The following is a 21,855-nucleotide window of genomic DNA, read 5'->3' on the forward strand; positions in this document are numbered from 1 at the left end:
TCCCTCCAAGGAAGCCTTGTCAACAGCAGCTTGACAGAAAGACATCCAAGACGTCCGTCCTCCAGATCATCACTTTCAACCACTGTCTGTCTACGAGTCTTTGTGTCTGAATCAAATAAAGATATTTCTCCTGACATACCAATCACACTGAAAAACGGTTTCTTTCATTTTGTGTTATGATGTTGACGTTTTTTTTTGTTGTTGCAAAAAGGCAGTAACTGCTCATAGTGTGGAACTGAGAAAAATGGCTTTTATTTACCTTGGTTTCACAGTAACTTTATGTTGTTACTGCTAACATGACCCCCATTTTCTCCAAAACACAATACAATAGAGGCAGGATACTTGTCCACATGATTAAGCATGTATTTACTGTAGCAAAAATGACATGAACAAATGTTCGACCAAATGTGCAGTTACTTCCTTTCTGCTTGGTAGGGCAGTGTAGATGTCTGCATCCTTAGTGATATGTGTGCTCACCGCATTCGCTCCAATTGGAAGGGAACGCATTCAGTTTTTTTTTGTTCTTTCTCAATATATTGCCACAGTTAGCAGGTCACTACTCTGATTCAACATTACAGCGGGGAAATGCCAGTTGCAGCAACCAAGAGACTGCGTCCTACATGGTAACCTAGTCCCTACACATAGCGCACTACTTTTAACCTGGGGCTCGAAGTACACTATGCAGGGAATAGGGTGTGATTTCGGCCACGGACAGACTGTATTTTCTAAATGCAGAGCAGTGTGGAAATGAGGAGCACATGGGACATTAAACCAGGCTGCACTCTGCTGAATCCAGCATTTCCCCAGCCGGTCTAGCGTTAACATGCAGAGGGGAAAAGAACAAGAAATGCATAATCATCTCCTCTCTTCAAACCCAGTCGCTCAATGGCTTTACTGCTTAGAATAATTCATTATTCCCTTCCTCTGTTTAGGGCTTTACTGGGTGTATAGTTTTACAGAAGAATAATACAGGGTCGGCTGTGGGTCGGCTGTGTCAGTGTCATTCTCCTTCCCCTTAGAGGGTCGGCTGTGGGTCGGCTGTGGGTCAGCTGTGTCAGTGTCATTCTCCTTCCCCTTAGAGGGTCGGCTGTGGGTCGGCTGTGTCTGTGTCATTCTCCTTCCCCTTAGAGGGTCAGCTGTGGGTCGGCTGTGCCAGTGTCATTCTCCTTCCCCTTAGAGGGTCGGCTGTGGGTCGGCTGTGCCAGTGTCATTCTCCTTCCTCTTAGAGGCTCGGCTGTGGGTCGGCTGTGTCAGTGTCATTCTCCTTCCCCTTAGAGGGTCGGCTGTGGGTCGGCTGTGTCAGTGTCATTCTCCTTCCCCTTAGAGGGTCGGCTGTGGGTCGGCTGTGTCAGTGTCATTCTCCTTCCCCTTAGAGGGTCGGCTGTGCCAGTGTCATTCTCCTTCCCCTTAGAGGGTCGGCTGTGGGTCGGCTGTGGGTCGGCTGTGCCAGTGTCATTCTCCTTCCCCTTAGAGGGTCAGCTGTGGGTCGGCTGTGTCAGTGTCATTCTCCTTCCCCTTAGAGGGTCGGCTGTGGATCGGCTGTGGGTCGGCTGTGCCAGTGTCATTCTCCTTCCCCATAGAGGGTCGGCTGTGGGTCGGCTGTGTTAGTGTCATTCTCCTTCCCCTTAGTGGTGTATTACCTATATTCTTCTCAAACACTATGAGGAGTTTCTGGACTCAAACACAATGAGGAGTTTCTGGACTCAAACACAATGAGGAGTTTCTGGACTCAAACACTATGAGGAGTTTCTGGACTCAAATACAATGAGGAGTTTATGGACTCAAACACAATGAGGAGTTTATGGACTCAAACACAATGAGGAGTTTATGGACTCAAACACAATGAGGAATTTATGGACTCAAACACTATGAGGAGTTTCTGGACTCAAACACAATGAGGAGTTTATGGACTCAAACACAATGAGGAGTTTATGGACTCAAATACAATGAGGAGTTTCTGGACTCAAACACAATGAGGAGTTTCTGGACTCAAACACAATGAGGAGTTTATGGACTCAAACACAATGAGGAATTTATGGACTCAAACACTATGAGGAGTTTCTGGACTCAAACACAATGAGGAGTTTATGGACTCAAACACAATGAGGAGTTTCTGGACTCAAACACAATGAGGAGTTTATGGACTCAAACACTATGAGGAGTTTCTGGACTCAAACACAATGAGGAGTTTATGGACTCAAACACAATGAGGAGTTTATGGCCTGCATCCCAAATGGCACCCTATTCCCTTTATAGTACACTACTTTAGAACAGAGGATGGTGCCATTTTGGACACAACCTACGTCCTATAATTCCTGTTGTGGAGCAAAAGTTTTAACCTCAAGAGCCGAGAAGCTTTTAATGAGAAGAACTCTATGATCGTTGTAGATATTAAAAAGCTGTGTGACTGTTTAGTGTTAGTCACCAACACAGCCTCGAGGACGAGAGGTTTGTGACTATGAGGACAATGCAACGAGACAAGAGTATTGCTCAAAAGCAATTAAACTGAAATGCATTCTGAATGTATTTGTTTCTCCCTCTGCAGCAGCGTACCTTGTATGCGTGCCAAATGGCATCCTATTCCCTTTGTAGTGCATTACTTTTGACCAGAGTTCTATGGGTTGTGCAATATACAGTAGTGGTCTTTAAAAGGAATAGGGAGCCATTTGAGATGCAGTCCCTTAATATCCTGCCTCTCCTCCCCACACATACAGCCCATAGGAACGCTGTAGTGCTGCCTGGCTGCACGGATGGAAGCCATTGTTGATTAAAAAAAAAACAATCTTCTCATTTTGGGACTCCACATAGATAAGGACCTAGCTACCCTATGTCCTATCTCCCTGTCGACATCAATAGGAATTAGAAAGTATCGGAACCATTGTATTTTTGTAGTCAGTGAGAAAGAATGGAGAATTTGGTTAACCAATTATGTTATTATGTTGTGTTGTGATGTGTTTTGTTTTGTTGTGTTTGGTGATGTGTAAAAAACAACATTCAAAAGAACCTATTATGATCCGATTGTGTAAGTACCATTTGTGTACCCATGGACAAGACCTTCAATTTTCTTCTCACAAATGACACAATTATTTAGTAACCTACCTAACACAAAACAAATGCTCTTTTTTAAAACTTGCAACATTCCACTATATTTTATTTAAGATGAATCGAGCTTTAATTACCAGGGTCATCGGTAAAATGTATTATGAGGCTGCCTCATCAGCCACCAGAATACAAAGACAATATATTATTAATCAAGCTTTAATTACCAGGGTTAGAGATTCCATTATAGTTGTGGTTGACCACACAGCTGTGATTAGTGATTCCATTATAGTTGTGGTTGACCACACAGCTGTGATTAGTGATTCCATTATGGTTGTGGTTGACGACACAGCTGTGATTAGTGGTTCCATTATGGTTGCGGTTGACCACACAGCTGTGATTAGTGATTCCATTATGGTTGTGGTTGACCACACAGCTGTGATTAGTGATTCCATTATGGTTGTGGTTGACCACACAGCTGTGATTAGTGATTCCATTATAGTTGTGGTTGACCACACAGCTGTGATTAGTGATTCCATTATAGTTGTGGTTGACCACACAGTCATGATTAGTGATTCCATTATAGTTGTGGTTGACCACACAGTCATGATTAGTGATTCCATTATAGTTGTGGTTGACCACACAGTTGTGATTAGTGGTTCCATCATGGTTGTGGTTGACCACACAGCGGGTCATGATTAGTGGTTCCATTATAGTTGTGGTTGACCACACAGTCATGATTAGTGATTCCATTATAGTTGTGGTTGACCACACAGCTGTGATTAGTGGTTCCATCATGGTTGTGGTTGACCACACAGCTGTGATTAGTGGTTCCATTATAGTTGTGGTTGACCACACAGTCATGATTAGTGATTCCATTATAGTTGTGGTTGACCACACAGCTGTGATTAGTGGTTCCATCATGGTTGTGGTTGACCACACAGCTGTGATTAGTGGTTCCATTATAGTTGTGGTTGACCACAGAGTCATGATTGGTGATTCCATTATAGTTGTGGTTGACCACACAGTCATGATTAGTGGTTCCATTATAGTTGTGGTTGACCACACAGCTGTGATTAGTGGTTCCATCATGGTTGTGGTTGACCACACAGCTGTGATTAGTGATTCCATTATAGTTGTGGTTGACCACACAGCTGTGATTAGTGATTCCATTATAGTTGTGGTTGACCACACAGTTGTGATTAGTGGTTCCATCATGGTTGTGATTTCCATTTTTCTTTCATGAAAAGGAAATTGAGAAAGTCAAATATTAAATACTAATGTTTACTAAAGCTACTTATGAATTTAGCCTCGGGGGCAGAACTGTGCATGGGGCAGACTTCTAATGTACTCATATAGATTATTTATTTATGCAAAGCTTGCCATTTATGATCTATGATATTGCTCCCCAAAGGGAGATAACTTCCCTCCATCTAGATGGCAGGATGGACCTTGAGGAATACATCAAGGAGATGGGAAATTAATGTCACTTCTGTATCAGTCCAGAAGAAACCCCTTTGAAAGGCACATTTACGCATGCAAGCACATACGTACGTACGCACGCACGCACGCACGCACGCACGCACACACACACACACACGTGCAGAAACGGAGTCGGGCAAGCATGCATGCACGCCCTGCACACGCACGCACACACACACACACACACACACACACACACACACACACACACACACACACACACACACACACACACACACGCACACGTACACGTACATGTACACAGACACATATACAAACTTTCTCTGCACAGTACTGTGGGATTTAATGGGTATATAAATTAAACATTGTTTTACTGTTCCCAACAGTCTTTGGTTTGAATCTAGTGAAAAATAAAGATTGGTATGTTTTATTAACATATAATTCTTTCACATGCAGTTTCTGTGTATAATGAAGATACATAAAATAGCATTAGATGGAGACAGCTAAAGTGTATTGTTACGAAACCAATAACTATCCTACTGACTTTGCTGCACTCATTATGTCTAGGGGTCCTAGTCCTAGTTACATGGTCTGTAACTTGACTCATTATGTCTAGGGGTCCTAGTCCTAGTTACATGGTCTATAACTTGACTCATTATGTCTAGGGGTCCTAGTCCTAGTTACATGGTCTGTAACTTGACTCATTATGTCTAGGGGTCCTAGTCCTAGTTACATGGTCTGTAACTTGACTCATTATGTCTAGGGGTCCTAGTCCTAGTTACATGGTCTGTAACTTGACTCATTATGTCTAGGGGTCCTAGTTACATGGTCTGTAACTTGACTCATTATGTCTAGGGGTCCTAGTCCTAGTTACATGGTCTGTAACTTGACTCATTATGTCTAGGGGTCCTAGTTACATGGTCTGTAACCTGACTCATTATGTCTAGGGGTCCTAGCTACATGGTCTGTAACCTGACTCATTATGTCTAGGGGTCCTAGTTACATGGTCTGTAACCTGACTCATTATGTTTAGGGGTCCTAGTTACATGGTCTGTAACATGACTCATTATGTCTGGGGGTCCTAGTTACATGGTCTGTAACCTGACTCATTATGTCTAGGGGTCCTAGTTACATGGTCTGTAACCTGACTCATTATGTCTAGGGGTCCAAGCTACATGGTCTGTAACCTGACTCATTATGTCTGGGGGTCCTAGTTACATGGTCTGTAACCTGACTCATTATGTCTAGGGGTCCTAGTTACATGGTCTGTAACCTGACTCATTATGTCTAGGGGTCCTAGTTACATGGTCTATAACCTGACTCATTATGTCTAGGGGTCATAGCTACATGGTCTGTAACCTGACTCATTATGTCTAGGGGTCCTAGTTACATGGTCTATAACCTGACTAATTATGTCTAGGGGTCTTAGTCCTAGTTACATGGTCTGTAACCTGACTCATTATGTCTAGGGGTCCTAGTTACATGGTCTGTAACCTGACTCATTATGTCTAGGGGTCCTAGTTACATGGTCTGTAACCTGACTCATTATGTCTAGGGGTCCTAGTTACATGGTCTGTAACCTGACTCATTATATCTATGGGTCCTAGTTACATGGTCTGTAACCTGACTCATTATGTCTAGGGGTCCTAGTTACATGGTCTGTAACCTGACTCATTATGTCTAGGGGTCCTAGTTACATGGTCTGTGACCTGACTCATTATGTTTAGGGGTCCTAGTTACATGGTCTGTAACCTGACTCATTATGTCTGGGGGTCCTAGTTACATGGTCTGTAACCTGACTCATTATGTCTAGGGGTTCTAGTTACATGGTCTGTAACCTGACTCATTATGACTAGGGGTCCTAGTTACATGGTCTGTAACCTGACTCTTTATGTCTAGGGGTCCTAGTTACATGGTCTGTAACCTGACTCATTATTTCTATGGGTCCTAGTTACATGGTCTGTAACCTGACTCATTATGTCTAGGGGTCCTAGTTACATGTCAGTAACCTGACTCATTATGTCTAGGGGTCCTAGTTACATGGTCTGTAACCTGACTCATTATTTCTATGGGTCCTAGTTACATTGTCTGTAACCTGACTCATTATGTCTAGGGGTCCTAGTTACATGGTCTGTAACCTGACTCATTATGTCTAGGGGTCCTAGTTACATGGTCTGTAACCTGACTCATTATTTCTATGGGTCCTAGTTACATGGTCTGTAACCTGACTCATTATGTCTAGGGGTCCTAGTTACATGGTCTGTAACCTGACTCGTTATGTCTAAGGGTCTTAGTTACATGGTCGGTAACCTGACTCATTATGTCTAGGGGTCCTAGTTACATGGTCTGTAACCTGACTCATTATGTCTAGGGGTCCTAGTTACATGGTCTGTAACCTGACTCATTATGTCTAGGGGTCCTAGTTACATGGTCTGTAACCTGACTCATTATGTCTAGGGGTTCTAGTTACATGGTCGGTAACCTGACTCATTATGTCTAGGGGTCCTAGTTACATGGTCTGTAACCTGACTCGTTATGTCTAAGGGTCTTAGTTACATGGTCTGTAACCTGACTCATTATGTCTAGGGGTCCAAGCTACATGATCTGTAACCTGACTCATTATGTCTAGGGGTCCTAGCTACATGGTCTGTAACCTGACTCATTGTGTCTATGGGTCCTAGCTACATGGTCTTGGCTCAGCACCTAGCACTTAGTGCTGCCACCTGGGGATGGAATGTGGAAGTGTATCCTGGATAGTGTGAATATCACTGTCAGTGTGATGTCCCCACTGTCCTTTCTCAATAAAGATATTGTTATTACCAGCTGGAGAGTTTAATGTTCATTCTGACATGCAAAGCCTTATCTGTGTTTCTATGCAAAGCCCTACTCTGTGTTGCTATGCAAAGCCCTACTCTGTGTTGCTATGCAAAGGCCTACACTTTGTTGCTACGCAAAGCCCTACACTGTGTTGCTATGCAAAGCCCTAATCTGTGTTGCTATGCAAAGCCCTACTCTGTGTTGCTATGCAAAGCCCTACTCTGTGTTGCTATGCAAAGCCCTACACTGTGTTGCTATGCAAAGCCCTACCCTGTGTTGCTATGCAAAGCCCTACACCGTGTTGCTATGCAAAGACCTACTATGTGTTGCTATGTTATGGTTGTTGATGTTAGGAATAGATTTTGTTAGATTGTTTCAATGGCAGCCATATTGAGTTAAATCATGAGTCCCAGTACAGGGACCTGAGACCATGATGACTAAATACTGATTACACACACACACACACACACACACACACACACACACACACACACACACACACACACACACACACACACACACACACACACACACACACACACACACACACACACACACACACACACACACACACACACACACACACACACACACACACGATAAAGCTGAGTCCTTCCTTTGATGTTGAAAATCTCTCTGCTCCTGACTGATTGCTTGATCCCTTTTTGCAACTTGTATTAAACATGATTTATTCCAAGTCGTATAGCTCTCATTCTTGAAGGACGGGATTTTCCTTAGCTTGCTACAGAACCCATAGCATGTTGGCTAAGAAATCACCATAAGCTTGCAGAGAGATGTGTTGGCTGGTATTGCCTTCTCGCTCAAGACAACAACAAAAGCTACCATCTCCCTGAAGCTGTGATAACATTATTACTAGATAACGATGAATCTATCCATTATGCATGCAGCAGCTACACTGTTTATTTACGCATTTGTAATACCCTAACTAATCAGTTGATATCTTAATTAGCCTCATTACTCATTTTAATAATGACCCAAGATGTTGACTTCCTTGTTTCTCAGTGGGGAAGACGATTCGTTCCCCGTGACCTTTGTGACGCAGTGGAATCCATTAGAATATTTCAGTGGGAGTCCCCGAATAGTAGGGCCAATGTTGCTGTTATTTGTCAACAAAATAAGCACCCATCACTTTCTCATAAGTCACCCGTACTGAGAAAGTGCAAAACATAGGCTGCATCTGAAATGGCACTCTAATTCCTATATAGTGTACTAAATTTGAACAGGACCCATAGTAGTACACTATATATGGAGAAGGTGCCATTTCGGATGCATATGTGTCCTGGTCAAAAGTAGTGCACTAGGGAATACGGTGCCAGCCATGCACAATTTGCATGAGAACGTCTCACCTTACACATGGTTAATTGCCCTTGACTGTTCACAGCAATCAAATTAGCAGACCCCCTATCCCACCAGAATCCTAATAGGCTCCGGCATTGTGCTAAGTGTTTCGCTTTCAGAGACAGGGCAAGTAGGACTGCATCACAAATGGCATGCTATTTCCTATATAGTGCAATACTTTTGCGACTGAATTGGTACCCTACCCTCTATATAGTGCACTACTTTTGCGACTGAATTGGTACCCTATCCTCTATATAGTACACTACTTTTGACCCGAGCCCTATGTGGGGAATACAGTGCCATTTGAGACATAGTCCAAGTTATTCCAGTCCTATACCTGCTCATAATAACGGATTTCATCTTCTCGTCCCAGTAATTTATAGAAAGGGTTTGAGCTCCCGGAATGAACACGGACAGATAAATCAACCTATCCTGGAAGGAGCTCGCTCGTCTATGTTTCATATGCTACTGATATTACATCGTCAACTACTGCTGTGCTGAGAGAACCAATAATGGTGCAGAGGTCTTCGGTGGGAAGCCTTGTGGAAACTCATGAACATGGTCTGATTGGGTCATGTGAATGGCAGATGGGCCGCTGTAGATGTTGCATTTATGTCCTTACTGTACTGGGATCCAACTGTTAATATAGGAACAGTTTTCCCCAAAGGATTGAGACTCTAGCAGAAAAACTTCCAACCTTACATTCATGGAGACAATAATGATCTTGGATCATATGCATATTGCAATAACACAGAGGGCCTTCCTGATTGTATTGGGGAAGCAATTCAGGATTGAGACTAGCCTCACGAACCACCCTGATGACACCATTCATATAAGCTCGTGAGATCAGGGTGGCTCGCGGGGCTATTGAGAAATCAGGAGAACTCAAGTTCCTTTCCACTTCATCCATGGAGCCAGATTGCACAAGAACCACCTATCTTTGTGTCAACAGGCAGTCTTTATTTTCCATAATGTGTTTCCCCCCTTGGGCCAGGCAACAGTGTTTGGCCACGGTTGTTTACCTAGCTGTCATATCGGTTGAACTCTGAACTGAGAATGACATTAATTGGGTAGAGAGGAGAGTAGGAGAGTAGATTTTCTAGTTCCTGTCATGGTTGTTCATCATACTGAGGCTCAACCTCCAACCATTACTCTAAAGAAAGCTCCTTTTCTCATTTTCTCCCACCCCTAGCTTGGCTACAGTACATTAGGTACCAGGGCAGAGGCTGACTGTCTCGGCCAAGCCTCAGGACTTGATTTAATGGCAGACTTCTGAGTCACAATTTGGTCATTGGTGACATTAAACGTTCTCTGCCCTTGACAGTGCTCAAACCAAATATATGCTCTGTTTCCCAAGAAAAGTGTCAGACCAACCTGGTTTATCTCTGAATAGTGTTAGACTAACCTGGGTTATCTCTGCATAGTGTCAGAACATCCTTGGTTATCTCTGTATAGTGTCAGAACATCCTTGGTTATCTCTGTATAGTGTCAGAACATCCTTGGTTATCTCTGTATAGTGTCAGAACATCCTTGGTTATCTCTGTATAGTGTCAGACCATCCTGAGTTATCTCTGTATAGTGTCAGACAAACCTGGGGTATCTCTGTGTAGTGTCAGACCATCCTTGGTTATCTCTGTGTAGTCCTACAGTCTGCTATAATGTTTAATATAACAGTCTACTGTAATGTTTAGTATAACAGTCTACTGTAATGTTTAGTATAACAGTCTGCTATAATGTTTAGTATAACAATCTGCTATAATGTTTAGTATAACAGTCTGCTGTAATGTTTAGTATAACAGTCTACTGTAATGTTTAGTATAACAGTCTGCTGTAATGTTTAGTATAACAGTCTACTGTAATGTTTAGTATAACAGTCTACTGTAATGTTTAGTATAACAGTCTGCTGTAATGTTTAGTATAACAGTCTGCTGTAATGTTTAGTATAACAGTCTGCTGTAATGTTTAGTATAACAGTCTGCTGTAATGTTTAGTATAACAGTCTGCTATGTTTAGTATAACAGTCTGCTGTAATGTTTAGTATAACAGTCTGCTATGTTTAGTATAACAGTCTGCTGTAATGTTTAGTATAACAGTCTACTGTAATGTTTAGTATAACAGTCTACTGTAATGTTTAGTATAACAGTCTACTGTAATGTTTAGTATAACAGTCTACTGTAATGTTTAGTATAACAGTCTGCTGTAATGTTTAGTATAACAGTCTACTGTAATGTTTAGTATAACAGTCTGCTGTAATGTTTAGTATAAGAGTCTACTGTAATGTTTAGTATAACAGTCTACTGTAATGTTTAGTATAACAGTCTACTGTAATGTTTAGTATAACAGTCTGCTATAATGTTTAGTATAACAGTCTGCTGTAATGTTTAGTATAACAGTCTACTGTAATGTTTAGTATAACAGTCTGCTGTAATGTTTAGTATAACAGTCTACTGTAATGTTTAGTATAACAGTCTGCTGTAATGTTTAGTATAACAGTCTGCTGTAATGTTTAGTATAACAGTCTGCTGTAATGTTTAGTATAACAGTCTGCTGTAATGTTTAGTATAACAGTCTGCTGTAATGTTTAGTATAACAGTCTGCTGTAATGTTTAGTATAACAGTCTGCTATAATGTTTAGTATAACAGTCTGCTGTAATGTTTAGTATAACAGTCTGCTATGTTTAGTATAACAGTCTGCTGTAATGTTTAGTATAACAATCTGCTATAATGTTTAGTATAACAGTCTGCTGTAATGTTTAGTATAACAGTCTGCTGTAATGTTTAGTATAACAGTCTACTGTAATGTTTAGTATAACAGTCTGCTGTAATGTTTAGTATAACAGTCTACTGTAATGTTTAGTATAACAGTCTACTGTAATGTTTAGTATAACAGTCTACTGTAATGTTTAGTATAACAGTCTGCTATAATGTTTAGTATAACAGTCTGCTGTAATGTTTAGTATAACAGTCTACTGTAATGTTTAGTATAACAGTCTACTGTAATGTTTAGTATAACAGTCTACTGTAATGTTTAGTATAACAGTCTACTGTAATGTTTAGTATAACTGTCTACTGTAATGTTTAGTATAACAGTCTGCTATAATGTTTAGTATAACAGTCTGCTATAATGTTTAGTATAACAGTCTGCTGTAATGTTTAGTATAACAGTCTGCTGTAATGTTTAGTATAACAGTCTACTGTAATGTTTAGTATAACAGTCTACTGTAATGTTTAGTATAACAGTCTACTGTAATGTTTAGTATAACAGTCTGCTATAATGTTTAGTATAACAGTCTGCTGTAATGTTTAGTATAACAGTCTACTGTAATGTTTAGTATAACAGTCTACTGTAATGTTTAGTATAACAGTCTGCTGTAATGTTTAGTATAACAGTCTGCTGTAATGTTTAGTATAACAGTCTGCTGTAATGTTTAGTATAACAGTCTGCTGTAATGTTTAGTATAACAGTCTGCTATGTTTAGTATAACAGTCTGCTGTAATGTTTAGTATAACAGTCTGCTATGTTTAGTATAACAGTCTGCTGTAATGTTTAGTATAACAGTCTACTGTAATGTTTAGTATAACAGTCTACTGTAATGTTTAGTATAACAGTCTACTGTAATGTTTAGTATAACAGTCTGCTGTAATGTTTAGTATAACAGTCTACTGTAATGTTTAGTATAACAGTCTGCTGTAATGTTTAGTATAACAGTCTGCTGTAATGTTTAGTATAACAGTCTGCTGTAATGTTTAGTATAACAGTCTACTGTAATGTTTAGTATAACAGTCTGCTATAATGTTTAGTATAACAGTCTGCTATAATGTTTAGTATAACAGTCTGCTGTAATGTTTAGTATAACAGTCTGCTGTAATGTTTAGTATAACAGTCTACTGTAATGTTTAGTATAACAGTCTACTGTAATGTTTAGTATAACTGTCTACTGTAATGTTTAGTATAACAGTCTGCTATAATGTTTAGTATAACAGTCTGCTGTAATGTTTAGTATAACAGTCTACTGTAATGTTTAGTATAACAGTCTACTGTAATGTTTAGTATAACAGTCTACTGTAATGTTTAGTATAACAGTCTGCTGTAATGGTTAGTATAACAGTCTGCTGTAATGTTTAGTATAACAGTCTACTGTAATGTTTAGTATAACAGTCTACTGTAATGTTTAGTATAACAGTCTGCTGTAATGTTTAGTATAACAGTCTGCTGTAATGTTTAGTATAACAGTGTCACGTCCTGACCAGTAAAGGGGTTATTTGTTATTGTAGTTTGGTCAGGACGTGGCAGGGGGGTGTTTGTTTTATGTGGTTCGGGGTTTGTTGGGATATGTGTTTATGTAGAGGGGTGTTTGTTTAGAGTATTCCGGGGTTTTTGGTTATGTTCTATGTTTTGTATTTCTATGATCTGTCTATGTTGTGTATTTCTTTGTGTTGGCCTGGTATGGCTCTCAATCAGGAACAGCTGTACATCGTTGTTGCTGATTGGGAGTCATACTTAGGTAGCCCTGTTTTCACATGTCCCTTGTGGGAAGTTGTTTTTGCACTGCTGTGTTAGCCTGCAATACTGTTCGTTCGTTTTCTTGTTTTGTCATTTAAGTGTTCTAATAAAAGTTAATGTGAGCACTCGACCCGCTGCGCCTTGGTCTACTCAATACGACGGCCATTACAGAACTTCCCACCAACAATGGACCAAGCAGTGGGGTAAGGAGCTGGAGAAAGGCTATCGGGAGTCGTGGACCTGGGAGGAGATTTTAGCTGGGGCTGGACCATGGAGGAAGGCTGGAGTAGACCGGGACTGTTATATTGGTACACGGTTGGCATTTAAGCCTGAGAGGCAGCCCCAATAATTTGTTTTGGGGGGGCACACAGGTAGTTTGGCTGGGCCAGGGTTAAGCCCCAAGCCAACTCCCCGTGCTTACCGGAAGCAGCATGTTACTGGTCAGGCCCCGTGCTATGGGGTGATGCGCACGGCGTCGAGGCCGAGCATTCACAGGCCGGTGTGCGTGGTGCCAGCGCCCCGCATTTGCCAGGGGGAAGCGGGCATCCAGCCAGTAAGGGTGGTGCCAGTACTGCGCTCGAGACCGCCAGTGCGCCTTCACGGCCCAGTGTATCCTATTCCCGCTCCTCGCACCAGCCCAGAGGTGCGTCTCCAAAGCCAGCACCACGCACCAGGCCTTCAGTGCGTCAGCCCAGTCCAGCTTGTCCTGTTCCTGCTCCTCGCACTAGCCTTGGGGTGCGTGTCTCCAGTCTGGTACCTCCACTACCAGCCCCACGCATCAGGCTTTCAGTGCGCAGTCCCCGTCCAGAGCTTCCGACAACAGTACCCCGTCCAGAGCTTCCGGCAATAGTGCCTCGTCCAGAGCTTCCGGCAACAGTGCCCCGTCCAGAGCTTACGGCAACAGTGCCCCGTTCAGAGCTTCCGGCAACAGTGCCCCATCCAGAGCTTCCGGCAACAGTGCCCCGTCCAGAGTGTCCCGCGACAGTGCCCCGTCTAGAGATGGCCCACAGTCCGGAACCGAGTGAGACGGCCTACAGTCCGGAACCGAGTGAGACGGCCTACAGTCCGGAACCGAGTGAGACGGCCTACAGTCCGGAACCGAGAGAGTCGCCCTACAGTCCGGAACCGGTGCAGCCAGTGTCGCCCTACAGTCCGGAATCGGCGCAGCCAGAGTCGCCCTACAGTCCGGAATCGGCGCAGCCAGAGTCGCCCTACAGTCCGGAATCGGCGCAGCCAGAGTCGCCCTACAGTCCGGAATCGGCGCAGCCAGAGTCGCCCAACAGTCCGGAATCGGCGCAGCCAGAGTCGCCCTACAGTCCGGAACCGGCGCAGCCAGATCCGCCCTACAGTCCGGAGCTCGCAGAGTTGCACTACAGTCTGGAGCTCCCAGAGTCGCCCTTCTGCCCGAGGTCTACAGCGAAGCGTTTCAGCCCGAGGTCTACAGCGGGGGTGGTCAGGTTAGGTGGGGGACTAAGGCCAGAGCCTGAGCCACCTCCACAGTAGGAGGTTTGGGGAGGGGGGGTGTAGCACGGGAACCGTCAGTGATGGCAGCCACCCTCCCTTCCCTCCCTTTAATTTGGGGGGTTTATTTTTGTGTTTATTTTTTGGGTGAGGTGCATCTGGGGTCTGCACCTTTGGGGGGGGGTACCCTGACCAGTAAAGGGGTTATTTGGTATTGTAGTTTGGTCAGGATGTGGCAGGGGGGTGTTTGTTTTATGTGGTTCGAGGTTTGTTGGGATATGTGTTTATGTAGAGGGGTGTTTGTTTAGAGTATTCCGGGGTTTTTGGTTATGTTCTATGTTTTGTATTTCTATGATCTGTCTATGTTGTGTATTTCTTTGTGTTGGCCTGGTATGGCTCTCAATCAGGAACAGCTGTACATCGTTGTTGCTGATTGGGAGTCATACTTAGGTAGCCCTGTTTTCACATGTCCCTTGTGGGAAGTTGTTTTTGCACTGCTGTGTTAGCCTGCAATACTGTTCGTTCGTTTTCTTGTTTTGTCATTTAAGTGTTCTAATAAAAGTTAATATGAGCACTCGCCCGCTGCGCCTTGGTCTACTCAATACGACGGCCGTTACAAACAGTCTGCTGTAATGTTTAGTATAACAGTCTACTGTAATGTTTAGTATAACAGTCTACTGTAATGTTTAGTATAACAGTCTGCTGTAATGTTTAGTATAACAGTCTGCTGTAATGTTTAGTATAACAGTCTACTGTAATGTTTAGTATAACAGTCTACTGTAATGTTTAGTATAACAGTCTACTGTAATGTTTAGTATAACAGTCTGCTGTAATGTTTAGTATAACAGTCTACTGTAATGTTTAGTATAACAGTCTGCTATAATGTTTAGTATAACAGTCTGCTGTAATGTTTAGTATAACAGTCTGCTGTAATGTTTAGTATAACAGTCTGCTGTAATGTTTAGTATAACAGTCTGCTGTAATGTTTAGTATAACAGTCTGCTGTAATGTTTAGTATAACAGTCTGCTATGTTTAGTATAACAGTCTGCTGTAATGTTTAGTATAACAGTCTGCTGTAATGTTTAGTATAACAGTCTACTGTAATGTTTAGTATAACAGTCTGCTGTAATGTTTAGTATAACAGTCTACTGTAATGTTTAGTATAACAGTCTACTGTAATGTTTAGTATAACAGTCTACTGTAATGTTTAGTATAACAGTCTGCTGTAATGTTTAGTATAACAGTCTACTGTAATGTTTAGTATAACAGTCTACTGTAATGTTTAGTATAACAGTCTACTGTAATGTTTAGTATAACAGTCTGCTGTAATGTTTAGTATAACAGTCTACTGTAATGTTTAGTATAACAGTCTGCTGTAATGTTTAGTATAACAGTCTGCTGTAATGTTTAGTATAACAGTCTGCTGTAATGTTTAGTATAACAGTCTACTGTAATGTTTATTATAACAGTCTGCTGTAATGTTTAGTATAACAGTCGGCTGTAATGTTTAGTATAACTACATCTTTTTCATTATCTGTAACAAACATTAGGAGCACCTTCCTGATATTGAGTTGCACCCCCTTTTGCCCTAAGAACAGCCTTAATTCGTCAGACTCGACAAGATGTCGAAAGTGTTCCACAGGGATGCTGGCCAATGTTGACTCAATGCTTCCCACAGTTGTATCAAGTTGTCCTTTGGGTGGTGGACCATTCTTGATACTCACGGGAAACTGTTGAGCGAGAAAAAGTCAGCAGCATTGCAGTTCTTGACACAAACCGGTGCGCATGGCATCCACTACCATACTCTGTTCAAAGGCACTTCAATCTTTGGTCTGGCCCATTCACCCTCTGAATGGCCCTCATATCCAATCCATGTCTCAATTGTCTCAAGGCTTAAAATCCTTAATTAACCTGTCTCCTCCCCTTCATCTATGGGCTCCCAAGTCGCGCAGCGGTTTAAGGCACTGCATCTCAGTGCTAGAGGTGTCACAACAGACCCTGGTTTGATTTCAGGCTGAATCACAACCGGCCGTGATTGGGAATCCCATAGGGTGGCGCACAATTGGCCCAGCGTCGTTAGGGTTTGGCCCGGGTAGGCCGTCATTGTAAATAAGAATTTGTTCTTAACTGGCTTGCCTAGTTAAATAATAATCTACACAGATTTAATTAACAGGTGACATCAATAAGGGATCATAGCTTTCACCTGGTTAGTCTATGTCATGGAAATAAAATATTTTTAGCACACTCATCGTACATGGTGATATTGTCAAATCAAATCAAATCAAATGTTAATGGTCACATACACATGGTTTGAAACACATGGCTTCAGGTAGCTCCTCTACCTTGGAACACATGGCTCCAGGTTGCTCCTCTACCTTGGAACACATGGCCTCAGGTAGCTACTCTACCTTGGAACACATGGCTTCAGGTAGCTCGTCTACCTTGGAACACATGGCCTCAGGTAGCTCCTCTACCTTGGAACACATGGCTTCAGGTAGCTCCTCTACCTTGGAACACATGGCTTCAGGTAGCTCCTCTACCTTGGAACCCATGGCCCCAGGTAGCTCCTCTACCTTGGAACACATGGCTTCAGGTAGCTCCTCTACCTTGGAACACATGGCTTCAGGTAGCTCCTCTACCTTGGAACACATGGCCTCAGGTAGCTCCTCTCCACTACCTTGGAACACATGGCTTCAGGTAGCTCCTCTCCTCTACCTTGGAACACATGGCTTCAGGTAGCTCCTCTACCTTGGAACACATGGCCTCAGGTAGCTCCTCTACCTTGGAACACAAAGCTTTTAAAAAATATTAAATTCTGTAGCATGCATCTTGCTAACTAACGGTCCGAGTTCTCTCCAGTGTCCTCATTCCATGAAACATCCAGGAATAAAGTGATTTGATACTATAAAAGGCACATATAACACTTTATTTCTTTGTTAGTATGCATGCCAGGTATGTTCTTTCTATGGTTTAGAATCCCTTTGATATTGCTGCTTGGCAGCAGAATCTAACGAGTTCAGCGTCACGACCATAAACAGTAAAAAACAAGTTGGTAACAAAGCAGTGTGTTCTTCCTCACCTCTTCCTCCAAACTCTCGCTAATGTCCTGAAGTGATTGCTGACGTGGGTCCATAGTTTTAGCAGCGTATCAGTGTTGTCTCAATAGCTACAGATCAATCTGTGTCCCTCCCGACAGCCTCTGCATTGCAGGCACGGTGTTGTGCTCTGCTCCCACTACGCCTGCACCTCCTGGTAGTGCACAGCCCTATTTACACCGAGACAAGCGGAGCTCTGTTCAGCCAGCACAGACAACAAAGGAGAAGAAGGGGGCCATTTATTCAAATCATCCTGACACCAGCTGCATAATGAATGTAAATATCCTATATATTCACACACACAGGAATGGTTAAATCAATGTAATGTCGGATGTGTATTATGTTCTGCGCACCTAATGCAGTGCAGAGTCTATAGTGTATCCTTCATCAATCACAGTCAGTCACAACCGTTTTGTTATTTAGATGTGAGGGAGTAGAGATCATGATCAACTCTTTTCTGAATCTTTCTACCACTGTAGGACTAATTACAATGCAGTATATCAACATGTATTACCCTCACAGAGTGTATATCAACATATATTACCCTCACAGAGTGTATATCAGCATGTATAAACCTCAAATAGTGTATATCAACATGTATTACCCTCACAGAGTGTATATCAACATGTATTACCCTCACAGAGTGTATATCAGCATGTATAAACCTCAAATAGTGTATATCAACATGTATTACCCTCACAGAGTGTATATCAACATGTATTACCCTCACAGAGTGTATATAAACATGTATTACCTTCACAGAGTGTATATCAACATATGTATTACCCTCACAGAGTGTATATCAACATGTATTACCCTCACATAGCAATGTGATTTGTACTTTACTACTTTGCTTTGCTATTTACTTTACATATGAGTGAACACTGTTAAATGACTAGATATTATGATACTTACTTTATGTTATATATGATGTATCAGTGTTTAATGACTAGATATTAGATGGAACATAACTCTAAATTCTTCAGCGAAACCAATCTTTCATCAGGACAAAAATAGAATATGCAATCACTAGATGGAGCACTGTGTTCTGAACGGTGTTACAGTTCAGAGGAACTTCCCCATAAAATTAGGAATCGTAATACTAGAATGGACAAGAACCTTCTTAGGATGTTATAAAGGTCAGACATTTTGGTCAGGGAGTTGGTCCACCATGGTTAGCCGGTGCTGTGTTAAGATATTGTGTAAAATAATGAATTTGAAGAATATATCAGCACTGTACGTTTGTTAGCTAGCTAGCTGGACACGTTTAGAGTAATGATTCCATTCATTTTAGAAATTAACTGCTAAAATGCCAACATTCCGTTCTAACAACGCAGTCAATCCACAGCCAAACACTGGCTGACATCAGTCGATCATAGGACTTAGACAAGTTGTAAATGCAACAAGTAGCTACTGATATTGTACCATATAATGGCACTCACAGCTTTCCAAGAAAACATTTTAAATTTTTATTTAAGGTCTGTTTTACGTAGGACAATTTGAATAAAACCAGTATAAACTGTGTTTATAATTATATTACAGTACTTTAGGTTGTCAATAATTATATTAAAATGTTTCTGATATATCACATCCTTTACATTTATTTTCCTGCATGAGTAAAATCAGGGTTATACCCTATACTGTCATTCATTCCAATTAGACAGATTGGATTTCTCCCTGACCTATACAGCTGCCATTTTCACACCATTTTGGAACTTTGAGTGTTTATGACATAGCCCCTGTAGTAATTTAATAGATGCAGTAAAAAGGCAAATGAAACTTGACCAAAACAATGGAAATGCCATGGAAGCACATGTGGGAAAAAATTATTCATTTTCCCCCCCAAAAAATGTGGCAAAAATTTAGGCTACTGTTTTTATGTGTATTTCACACTATGGAATATAATGTTTGTATGGATGTCAACATATATGTTCATGTCATCATCACCAATCAAATCAAATCAAATCAAACTTTATTTGTCACATACGCCGAATACAACAAGTGTAGACTTTACCGTGAAATGCTTACTTACAAGCCCTTAACCAACAGTGCAGTTCAAGAAGAGTTAAGAAAATATTTACCAAGTAGACAAAAATAAAAAGTAATAAAAAAAAAGTAACACAATTAGAATAACAATAATGAGGTTATATACAGGGGGCAGCGGTACTTAGTCAGAGTGTGGGGGTACAGGTTAGTTGAGGTAATTTGCACATGTGGGTAGGGGTGAAGTGACTATGCATAGATAATAAACAGCGAGTAGCAGCAGCGTACAAAAGGGAGGGGGGGCTCAATGTAAATTGTAAAAAAATGTAAAATTGGCAATTTTATTAATTGTTCAGCAGTCTTATGGCTTGGGGGTAGAAGCTGTTGAGGAGCCTCTTGGTTCTAGACTTGGTGCTCCGGTACCACTTGCCGTGCGGCAGCAGATAAAACAGTGTACAACTTTGGTGACTGGAGTCTCTGACAATTTTATGGGCTTTCCTCTGACACCGCCTATTATATAGGTCCTGGATGGCAGGAAGCTTGGCCCCAGTGATGTACTGGGCTGTTCGCACTACCCTCTGTATCGCCTTACGGTCAGCAGTTGCCATACCAGGCGGTGATGCAACTGGTCAGGATGTTCTCGATGGTGCAGCTGTAGAACCATTTGAGGATCTGGGGACCCATGCCAATTCTTTTCAGTCTCCTGAGGGGGGAAAGGTTTTGTCGTGCCCTCTTCATGGCTGTCTTGGTATGTTTGGACCATGATAGTTCATTGGTGATGTGGACACCAAGGAACTTGAAACTCTCGACCCGCTCCACTACAACCCTGTCGATGTTAATGGGGGCCTGTTCGGACCGCCTTTTCCTGTTGTCCACGATCAGCTCCTTAGTCTTGCTCACACTGAAGGAGAGGTAGTTGTCCTGGCACCACACTGCCAGTTCTCTGACCTCCTCCCTGTAGGCCGTCTCATAGTTGTCGGTGATCAGGCCTACAACAGTTGTGTCGTCAGCAAACTTAATGATGGCGTTGGAGTCATGTTTGGCCACGCAGTCGTGGGTGAACAGGGAATACAGGAGGGGACTAAGTACACATCCCTGAGGGGCCCCAGTGTTAAGGATCAGCATGGCAGACGTGTTGTTGCCTACTCTTACCACATGGGGGCAGCCCGTCAGGAAGTCCAGGATCCAGTTGCAGAGGGAGGTGTTTAGTCCCAGAGTCATTAGCTTAGTGATGAGCTTCGTCGGCACTATAGTGTTGAACGCTGAGCTGTAGCCAATTAACAGCATTCTCACATAGGTGTTCCTTTTGTCCAGGTGAGAAAGGGCAGCGTGGAGTGCGATTGAGATTGCGTCATCTGTGTATCTATTGGGGCGGTATGCAAATTGGAGTGGGTCTAGGGTATCTAGCAGGATGCTGTTGATGTGAGCCATGATCAGCCTTTCAAAGCACTTCATGGCTACGGACGGGGGGGCTACGGGTCTGTAGTCATTTAGGCAGGTTGCCTTCGTGTTCTTGGGCACAGGGACTGTGGTGGTCTGCTTGAAACATGTTGGTATTACAGACTCGGTCAAAGAGAGGTTGAAAATGTCAGTGAAGACACTTGCCAGTTGGTCCGTGCATGCTTTGAGTACACGTCCTGGTAATCCGTCTGGCTCTGCGGTTTTGTGAATGTTGACCTGTTTAAAGGTTTTGTTCACATCGGCTACTGAGAGCGTTATCACACAGTCATCCAGAACAGCTGGTGCTCTCGTGCATGCTTCAGTGTTGTTTGCCTCGAAGCGAGCATAAAAGGGATTTAGCTTGTCTGGTAGGCTCACGGTAGGCTCACGTCACTGGGCAGCTTGCGTCTGGGTTTCCCTTTGTAGTCCATAATAGTTTTCAAGCCCTGCCACATCCGACGAGCGTCAGCGCCGGTGTAGTAGGATTCAATCTTAATCCTCTATTGACGCTTTGTTTGTTTGATGCTTTCGTCGCTGGGCCTGTTCCAGTGAAGCAGGATATCCTTCTCGTCCGACTCGTTAAAGGAAAAAGTTTCTTCCAGTCCGCGGGGAGTAATCGCTGTTCTGATGTCCAGAAGTTATTTCCGGTCATAAGTGTACGGTAGCAGCAACATTACGTACACAATAAGTAAAAACAATAAGTTACACAAACC

Source organism: Salmo salar, chromosome ssa09 (assembly GCF_905237065.1).
Source record: "Salmo salar chromosome ssa09, Ssal_v3.1, whole genome shotgun sequence".
Taxonomy (NCBI): Eukaryota; Metazoa; Chordata; class Actinopteri; order Salmoniformes; family Salmonidae; genus Salmo; species Salmo salar.